Raw genomic sequence first — 8461 nt, forward strand, 5'->3', positions numbered from 1 at the left:
CATATTTTTGATTAATTAGATTCGTATGTACACTGTACACATGACACTCTTTCCTGTTGATACAGCGCTTGATTTATTCAACTGACTACTAGTGCAGAGGAGAAAGGAAAGGAGCAAAAAGCATGAAAAAGAATAAATAAAATTGTTAGGTAATAGTCATCCACAAAGAAAACAGAACATTAACCTTCCCCAAGCCTAATGTTGCAAACACTGTTGATTATGTGCCGAGGAGTCATCTCCCCTTTTTCCTTCCTAACAAAACCCCCGTTATTTGTTTTGTTCTGTTTTGTTGGGGAATCCACCCTTTTCTGCATAGCCCTGTGCTTCAGGAGAGGCAGGAGCTTCAGGTCAAGCCCCAAGGAGTAACACGTGATTAGTCTAACTGCTCGTGTTTCTCCCCTTCTTCTTATCAGCGTTTAGGTTACATACATGCATGGACACAGTTCTAGCCAATAAGGCGTGGTGTGGGGGCCAGTGTGAGGTAAGTCTGTCAGGGGCTTACGGGAAAGATCTTACTCCAAAGGAGAAGTAGTCCTCTCCCCTGCTGGGTATTGTTTTGTCTGCCTGTGATGCCTACCACTGTGGGCACCATCTTGCAACCACAAAGGAGCTAAGTTGACCCAGTGAAGAAGGATGGCATTGAGGCTGCCTGAACTGTTGGCCTCCAGACTTGTTGTTATGTGGTACGATACGCTGCTTATTTTTTAATACATTTGAGTCCCTGTTTTCTTTCACTTGCAACCAAGAACATTGTAACTACTACATGCAGTCTGTACACTTAGGATGAGATCTGCCCACTTAAACTTGGCTAATGAAGTCTCTGGAGGAGATTTAAGGAGAAAAATTTATTCCCTTTTGTTTCCACCAGAAAAATTGTTGTTTATCCTTCAAGAGCATTCAAGACCCACTCAAATGTCATTTCTGTCAAGCTGAGTGCTTTGTTATTGCCTGTACTCCCACAGCCCTCCCACTACTTCTCTATTACAGCACTTTACTCATATACTCTTTCAGCAAATATTTATTGAGTGCCTATTTTGGGCTTGGTAGTGTTTTAGGCACAGGGGTTACAGTAGGAAACTAAATGCATGGAGATTCCAATCTAGTAGAAGACAGACAATGAATGAAAAAATTTTAATGTGATGACTCTTATCAAAGGGAAAGAAAAAGAATTCTTGTAAAAGAGGGGGAAATAACTACCTTGAAATTTATTTTGTTGTACTGTGATTCTCTGTTCATATGTCAGTTTTTTCCACTAGATTGTGTGTTCTTGTAACCTCACATCACCCACCACTTCCCTGGGGGATTGCATTTTCCAAAGATGGCTGCGAAAACCTCTCCCATCCCACAGGTTTTTCTGCAATGTGATCTTGCCATTCCCCATAGGGGAGGGATGTAGGAGGTCCTAAGTCTCCTCCTCTTGAATCTCAGTGGGCTTGTGACGGTTTTGACCCATGGACTGTGTTGGAAGTGATGCTCTAAAACTTCCATGGATAGGTCATAAAAGGCCGTGTAGTTTCTACCTGGGTCTCTTGGGACACTTGTTTTTTGGAAGTGCTTTTTCTTGGGACACTCCCTCTTGACACCTACATATAGATGCTCCACTTGACAGTCCCAGCTGAGTGAACCTTCAAGTCATCCCAGGTTAGGTGAAGAAGCTTCCAGATGATTCCAGCCCCCAACCTCAAGTCATTCCTAGTTGTTCAAGTCTTCCCAACTGAGGCCCCAGATGTCATGAATCAGAGACAAGCCATCCCTGCTGTGCCCTCTCCAAATTCCTGATCCACCGTATCCATGTGCATAATAAAATGCCTGTTGGTTCACACCAGTACTTTGGAGTGGTTTCTTACACAGCAGCAATGACTGGAACCCCCCAGATCTGCCTTTCTGTGAAATTTTAATCCAGTCGACAACTTTTTTTCTTTTCACCTGACCCAGTTGGTGATCAACTTATGCACTGAAGCTTGAGAACTTTCATCCATCTTACTTCCATCCCATTGAGTGTCGCTGTTGATGATATGCATGTGAAATGTCTAATCTTTTAAAACACAAATCTTCACCATTGATCTTAATATCCTGCTGCAGTGAGTTCCCCAGTTCAATTGTGTGTAGTGGGAAAAAAGTGCCTCCTTTTATCCATTTTAAACATGCTTCCTTTTCATCTCATCTTGTCCTCTTGCTCTTCCTCAAGTAAAGTGATTTCCATTTTGTGGGTACCTAGACACAGAGAACTGAGTTGAGACAATAATCTTTCTTTGGTTACCCAGAAGGCCTCGGGCGTGCTGCAACGGGGAGCAGTGGATTTTAGCTGGTGACTTAAAGGTGGTGGAACACTGTATTCTAATTAGTCACAAGTTTAGTTCCAAGCTTTCAAAAAATAGTCTAGATTCTGCAAGACACAGTAGGTGTCCTCTTGTGGTGCTGGGAAGTAGAGAGGGAAGAGCATTGGCCAGTACATAGGCAATCCGGATTCAAGTCTCATCTTGTGAGCCAGCTGTGTGCCCTTGGGCATAACACTTAGCCTCTCTGGACCTCATTCTCCTCAACTATAGAGTGAAGAGATTCAACCAGAGGGTTCTGGAGCACCCTTTTGCCTCTAACTTTGTATGAATTCTATGTATTTGCCAGTCATTTTGAAACATCTACTACATAAATCCACGGGAAGAAAAAGTTTGTATTCTAAACAGTTTGCCATTTTAGCTTCAAAGTGGAGTTGGAGAGAACCACCACTCCCCCCTAAAAAATTTTCTAGTTTTTAGAAAACTAATGTCATCATTTTCCAAAAACACAATCCAAATTAGGCTTCAATTACCAAAAATATATCCTGCTGTGACTGTTACGTGACAGGTCTTGCAACCTGAGTCCTTTTAGTTTGGGGGTGCACCCCAGGGCTCCCATCAGCCTTGTTTTCATGAGCCTCTCAATTCTCACGGTGCCATTGCTCGATGTTTGCATGGGGACAACTCCATTCTAAGTGATGAGAGTGAATGGATGGGGTGAACTGCTGCTGCATATGGCCACCTTGGGGAGGAAAAAGAATATTGTCCCAGTGAGCAGTGCAGTAGGAACTATTCAAGTGAATCTCTAGAAATCTGAAATCTCTTCCCAATTCTTTCTCTCCCTACAGAAGAAAAAAGGCAGTTACCATGTGGGACTTGGGGAAAGCATTCAGTCTCACTCAACCTGGACTCATTTCACTAATTTTCTGGTCTGCTTAATATTTCTTCAACAGTTGTGATTCTTAGAACTTCGTGGGCTCTAACCCACTTCTTAAGCTCTGCATCCTGTTTTGTCTTACTGAATTTTCTCTTTCCAATCCCAGGTGGGTGGGGGAAATGCTTCTCATCTCTGATTTTAAAATTCATTACAGAATCTCCAGTATTGAAGTGCTACCATGCATTGAGAGGACAGATTGCTTTCACTGTCGGCTTAACAAACTCTATCAATAGCAACAAGTAGCATGACGAGGTTCTACTCAACAGAAACTTACTTGTAAGGTTAAGAAAACCCCTGCGGTCCTTAGACAAAACTTCAGGTAACAAGTAGGAGAATAACAGCAGTAAAAGTAATAAAAAATATATCTAGTGTTTAGAAGAGCTTTTTGAAAATATTCTAAAGAAGAACCCTCCCACACTTTCCTTAATAAGATATCTCATATGTGATCACACATATCCACTTCCTTATCATCAGTATCATATGCGAGGATGTTTTGACGTTTTTGTTAAGGCTTTCAAGGAAGGCTTGAAAACAACACAGCAGCATCTATAATGCATAATACTGTCAGTTGTATCAATGGGAAAACTGAAGATCATGTAGGATGAATCACTTGGTTATTATCTGCTTGTTTAAGTTATTTGGGTAAAACAAGTCAGAAGTTGTCGCTTGTTTCTTAGAGCGGTGCTACCCCTGCGAGGCTGCCTTCATGTGCTCAGTGACTCCTTGATTGTAGCTAAAAGGGGGACCCAGGGTTCCACACACCACATTCTGTTCCCCCTTCTGTCATTCCTGCTCACACTCTAGTGGGGGGATGAGTTTGAAGGCTTGTTGTCTTCAAAACCCTTCTGTCTATGTGGGCTATGCTGCATCATTGCTTGTTGCCCAAAGGCGCTCTGCAAAGATAACTTACTGCCTAAGAAAGTGGTATATACAGAACTGGTCAAGCCATGGGTTGCACTTTTTACAAAATTAATAAACAATTTTTTAAAGCAGTTTTAGGTTTACAGAAAATTGAGCAGATAGGGCTTCCCTGGTGGTGCAGTGGTTAACAATCCTCCTGCCAATGCAGGGGACACGGGTTTGATCCCTGGTCTGGGAAGATCCCACATGCCACAGAGCAACTAAGCCCATGTGCCACAACTACTGAGCTTGCGCTCTAGAGCCCGTGAGCCACAACTACTGAGCCCACGTGCCACAACTACTGAAGCCTGTGCGCCTAGAGCCTGTGCTCCACAACAAGAGAAGCCACCACAATGAGAAGCCTGTGCACCATAACAAAGAGTGGCCCCGCTCACCACAACTAGAGAAAGCCCGCGTGCAGCAACGAAGACCCAACACAGCCAAAAATAAAGAAATAAAGAAATAAAGTAAAATAAAATTAAAAAAAAGAAAATTGAGCAGATAGTACGGAGAGTTTCCATATATCCTCTCCTTTTCCCACTCACAGTTTCTCCTTAGTGCGGTTCTTAGTTCTCTCTTAGTTCTCTTGCCTTAGTGCAGTTACAATTTATTACAATTGATGAACCAATATTCATATAGCATTACTAACTAAAGTCCATAGTTTGCATTAGGATTCGCTCTTTGTGTTCTACAGTTCCGTAGGTTTTGACAAATAATGTCATGTATCCATCAATACGGTATCCTACAGAATAGTTTCACTGCCTTAAATATCTCCTGTGTTTCACCTAATCATCACTTCCTCACCCCGCCTTGACCCTTGACCCTTGACCCCTGACTATCACATCTTTTTACTTTCTTTCCCAGAATGTCATATAGTTGGAGTCATTCAGTATGCAGCCTTTTCAGATTGGCTTCTTTTATTTAGCAATATGCACTTAAGGTTCCTTCGTGTCTTTTCATGGCTTGATAACTCATTTCTTTTTTTTTTTAATATCCTCTTTTTTTTAGAAGAAGAAATTACAAATAACAAAACATTAGCAAAATGAGTAGAAAGTACAGCGACTTCTCATATACTCCCCCTGCCCTCACACATGCACAGCCTTCCCCATCATCAACATCCCACACCAGAGTGGTACATTTGTTACAATAAATGGACCTACATTGACACATCGTTATCACCAACGACCGTGGATTGTATTAGGGTCCGCTGTTGGTACTGTATTCTATGGGTTGTTTTTTTTGGTAATTAATTAATTAATTTATTTATGGCTGTGTTGGGTCTTCGTTTCTGTGCGAGGGTTTTCTCTAGTTGTGGCAAGCGGGGGCCACTCTTCATCGCGGTGCGCGGGCCTCTCACTATCGCAGCCTCTCTTGTTGTGGAGCACAGGCTCCAGACGCGCAGGCTCAGTAATTGTGGCTCACGGGCCCAGTTGCTCCGCGGCATGTGGGATCTTCCCAGACCAGGGCTCAAACCCGTGTCCCCTGCATTAGCAGGCAGATTCTCAACCACTGCACCACCAGGGAAGCCCTGGGTTTCTTTTTTGCTTCTTCTGGTTTTTTTTTTTTTTTGTTTTGTTTTTTTACAAAACAGCAGCAGGAAAGAAAAATGCAGGAGGCAGATGAGCCAGGCACCGGGGTTCAGATCAGAAGGGAGCAGGGAGACCAAGCTGTTACTGCAGGCTGGCCCCGGGACTCTGTCCCAGCATCCTGGGAGCACGGCAACAAGCCCTAGAAGGAGCAGAGAGTGGGTGAGGAGACGGCTGTCCCAGCTCGGTGGCGGCACCGCTCCTTGGGCGGCCACCCTGGCGGTCAGCCAGGTTGGGAGCACTTGAGGCTCCTGTGTTTGGAGGCCTGGTCTCCAAAGCACGGACCCACAGGGGCCAGGCAGAGGGAGGAGGTAGGAAGGGCCGGCACAGAAGGGCTATGAGTTCTATCTGGGTCCCCCAGGACCACGGGGCCCAGGTGGGCAGGGGCAGTCAGGACGCTTCCCTGCTTGTCAGACAATCAGCTTCTTCAGGAAGGCCTCCAGCTGGTCCTCATCCTTGATGCCCACAAACTTGTCCACCACATCCCCATTCTTGATGGCCAGCACGGTGGGCACAGCTGATACCTCATACTCTATGGCGAGGTCTGTGTGGTCATCAATATCCGCCTTGGCCATCACCACCTTTCCATGCTGCTTGGCCACCACCTTCTCTAACCTTGGCCCCAGGATCTTGCAGGGACCACATCACTGTGCATGGAAATCCACAACCACTGGTGTCTCACTGTTGACAACTCAGTCTTGAAAGTCTGGTCCCTCCTGGATGTTAAAGGTCATTGTACAGACTCTGGTGGTGTATATTGACTGGGCTTGGCTGGGTGTTACTGTCAGGTTATTAGGACTGCGCTGTGGGGTCTGCAGGGCCCTGGAGGCAAGGGGCGCCCACTGACTCTGAGAGGGCTTCCTGCAGATTATGGAGGCCAGGAACCTCCCCAGGAGAAGTCGCTAAGCCATCTCCCTGCAGCGAGAGCAGAGGGGTGCACAGCGCGGCCCTCCCCACCGGTCAAGGGCACTTCTGTTCCCTATTCATTTCTTTACTCACTGCCTGCCATCCAGCTTGCACACATCCCCAGTCACCCAGTTGCCGCAGCCAATGGTATTTGTAGCTTTCCTGCCCCATAGACAACACTGGACAATTGCGAATGGAGCATCTACTGGCCAGGTACTGTGCTAGGTGCTCTGCTCCAGAAATGAGAAGCAGATGTGATCCCTACCCTCATGGGACTCACGTGATCAGTCATTCCTAATTAATACTCAGGTCCCTTGATTGCCACTGCTCCCTTTGGCAGGTTTACTTAAATGCCACTTAAATCTCCCTATTTTTGAAGACCTCTTCTTTCCTTCCCTTCCTTCTCTTCCTTCCTTCTTGCTTTCCTTCTTCCCCTCCTTCCTTCCTTCTTTCCTTCCTTCCTTTCTTCCTTTCCTTATTATACATGTCTTCTCAAGGCAACCACTTCTATACCTACAGCTTCAATTACTTTGTGTATACTCTAATGACAACACAATTTTAAATGTTGTTTTCATTTACCAGTTTTTTTTTTTTTTTGGTTTATTCCTAGGTATTTTATTCTTTTTGTTGCAATGGTAAATGGGAGTGTTTCCATAATTTCTCTTTCAGATTTTTCATCATTAGTGTATAGGAATGCAAGAGATTTCTGTGCATTAATTTTGTATCCTGCAACTTTACCATATTCATTAATTAGCTCTAGCAGTTTTCTGGTGGCAGTTTTAGGATTCTCTATGTATAGTATCATGTCATCCGCAAACATTGGCAGTTTTACTTCTTCTTTTCCAATTTGTATTCCTTTTATTTCTTTTTCTTCTCTGATTGCCATGGCTAGGACTTCCAGAACTATGTTGAATAATAGTGGTGAGAGTGGACATCCTTGTCTCATTCCTGATCTTAGAGGAAATGCTTTCAGTTTTTCACCATTGAGAATGATGTTTGCTGTGGGTTTGTCATATATGGCCTTTATTATGTTGAGGTAGGTTCCCTCTATGCCCACTTTCTGGAGAGTTTTTATCATAAATGGGTGTTGAATTTTGTCGAAAGCTTTTTCTGCATCTATTGAGATGATCATACGGTTTTTATTCTTCAATTTGGTAATATGGTGTATCACATTGATTGATTTGCGTATATTGAAGAATCCTTGCATCCCTGGGATAAATCCCACTTGATCGTGGTGTATGATCCTTTTAATGTGTTGTTGGATTCTGTTTGCTAGTATTTTGTTGAGGATTTTTGCATCTATATTCATCAGTGATATTGGTCTGTAATTTTCTTTTTTTGTAGTGTCTTTGTCTGGTTTTGGTATCAGGGTGATGGTGGCCTCATAGAACGAGTTTGGGGGTGTTCCTTCCTCTGCAATTTTTTGGAAGAGTTTGAGAAGGATAGGTGTTAGCTCTTCTCTAAATGTTTGATAGAATTCACCTGTGAAGCCATCTGGTCCTGGACTTTTGTTTGTTGGACGATTTTTAATCGCAGTTTCAATTTCATTACTTGTGATTGGTCTGTTCATATTTTCTGTTTCTTCCTGGTTCAGTCTTGGAAGGTTATACCTTTCTAAAAATTTGTCCATTTCTTCCAAGTTGTCCATTTTATTGGCATAAAGTTGCTTGTAGTAGTCTCTTAGGATGCTTTGTATTTCTGCGGTGTCTGTTGTAACTTCTCCTTTTTCATTTCTGATTTTATTGATTTAAGTCCTCTCCCTCTTTTTCTTGATGAGTCTGGCTAATGGCTTATCAATTTTGTTTATCTTCTCAAAGAACCAGCTTTTAGTTTTATTGATCTTTGCTATTGTTTTC

At 43.5% G+C, this 8461-nt stretch overlaps 1 pseudogene across 1 annotated transcript; it reads right to left on the reverse strand.

Annotated features, from left to right (window-relative positions):
- Window positions 1-3429: 3429 nt before the first annotated feature.
- LOC309630942 (thioredoxin, mitochondrial pseudogene) lies at window positions 3430-6897 on the reverse strand (annotated as a pseudogene). The gene is made up of 2 exons: window positions 6886-6897; window positions 3430-6601 (listed from the first exon to the last, which is right to left on the reverse strand). The product of its transcript is annotated as a thioredoxin, mitochondrial pseudogene (transcript).
- Window positions 6898-8461: the final 1564 nt, after the last annotated feature.

This window comes from Balaenoptera borealis (genome assembly GCF_965194805.1).
Source record: "Balaenoptera borealis genome assembly, chromosome: 6".
In the NCBI taxonomy this organism is placed as follows: Eukaryota; Metazoa; Chordata; class Mammalia; order Artiodactyla; family Balaenopteridae; genus Balaenoptera; species Balaenoptera borealis.